Here is a 2,068-nt window from a genome sequence, read left to right as displayed (position 1 = left end):
GTAGGAATTAATCCTTCCTGTATAACATTCAAATCTGCACCACTATCTATCATAGCAATGAAATTCTTTTTATAAGAATTATCAATTAACAAAGTAATATTTGTATACCATTTTTGAGATATGATCATACTCAAAACAGATAAATGATTATCATCATTAAATGAAATATTTTGATTATTATCAATAATATCAGATTCTTCTTTGTTATTTTCAATAACAGAGATACGATAACTCAAATGAGTATTATTCTGATGTAAGATTTTTATTTGTTCTTTAAGATTATTAATCTCTTTTACCAAATCTTGTATAGTAACAGGATTCTGTTTACTATATTTTTGTTGTAAAAGATTTTTTACTTTTTGCATAAAATAAGCTTGTTCTTGTTTAACAAGTATATTATTTCCACTACTTGTTGAAGCAGTGTTATCCATTTGATCTATGATAGTAGATTTTAATATTGGATCCTTAATCATTTTAAGGAATTCTAAAAGATTGTTATTAGTTAGAACATTAACATTTAAATCTTTAAATTGAGACATAAGTTTATAAAACTCATCATTTTTATTATTAGTATCACTTAAATTATTGATACAAGATTCTCCTTGTATACAATTATCACATTCTTCTTGATCTGAAGAACTGTAATCATTATCTAAAATTTCTTCTGAATTATAAGAGTCTAAACTATTATCAGATTCACTATCTGAATTCTGATTAGAATCCATTATTATTTTATTGATTTTATCTTTAAGATTTTCATCAATGTCTAAATTATTAATTTTATTTTTAGCCCAACATTGATTAGCATAATGTCCTGGCTTTTTACATTTTCTACAAATAATTATTTTATTTTTAGCTTTATAATTTTCAGCTTTCCGTAATTCACGGCTTTCTTTTCTTTTCTTCTTTCTATCTTTTTGTCTTTCAGACAAATGTCTTTTCATCCTATAAGGTTTTTCGTCTTTATCTATTATTTTCTTTTTACCTTTATTAGGTAGGTCCATACCAAATTGATCACAAAATTTACCTAATTGTTTTCTCTCAAGTAAATTCTGTCTTTTAATTTGATTATTTAATTTTAATTCATTACAGAGAGCTAAACCCTCTTGAATACAAATACTTATTAATTTTCCATAAGTATAACTATCATAAGAAATATTTATGTCATCCTTTCTTAAGACTTTTCTAATTCTTTCTGCAAAGAGAAAAGGTAAACCATCTATAAATTTGGCTTTCCAAAGACTATTATTACAGTCTGGTATTTCATAAATTCGAGATAAAAAAGTATCTTTATACCATCTAAAATCAGTAAGTGTTTTACATTTTAGATTACTTAACAAAGTACGGATTTGTTCACTATTATCAGTGTATCTACCAGTAAAGTGTTCAATCATTGTTGTTATTAATGAATAAACAACATTCTCTACTTGAATATTATCTTCAATTTTTATTGAATTGAAAATATCATTTTTCTGAAATTCATTTAAATAATTATCCCACCAACCTTTCAGTTGGCCAGTGAATCCTGCTATAATCATTCTAGCAATATTTTTTTCAGTATTACCTGAAGTTTTACACACAGTACTATACATAAGCATTCTGTGAGCTGTATTATAAATTTGTTTATCACTAACTCCATCAATATTCCATTCATATATACTTTTCTCATTATAACTATTAGAGAAAATATATTCTTGTTCTTCAACAAGAACATCCATGGGAGTAGGTCTATCATAATAATATTTAGTTCGGGTAGGTTTATCTGCCCATTTTATTTTATTAATTTCTTCATCAGAAATATTATGATTAACAATTTCTTCATTAAGAGTATTTAAATTAAGATTTTTAAATTTTTCTTCTAATAATTTTTCTAAATCAGAAACAGAAGATTTAAATTTAAAATCTTTAATTTATGGAGGGGATTTAATAGAAGAACTAGCAATAGAAACAATATTAGTTTCTGGTTCTTTTATATGAACATTTGGTTTAATTTGATTAATAGCTAAAATAATTTTATTAATACGATCTTTTAAAGAAGTAATTTCTTCTCCTATTATCGTAAGATATA

This window comes from Primulina huaijiensis, chromosome 7 (genome assembly GCF_012295235.1).
Source record: "Primulina huaijiensis isolate GDHJ02 chromosome 7, ASM1229523v2, whole genome shotgun sequence".
Classification (NCBI taxonomy): domain Eukaryota; kingdom Viridiplantae; phylum Streptophyta; class Magnoliopsida; order Lamiales; family Gesneriaceae; genus Primulina; species Primulina huaijiensis.
Note: the sequence above shows the minus strand (reverse complement) of the source record.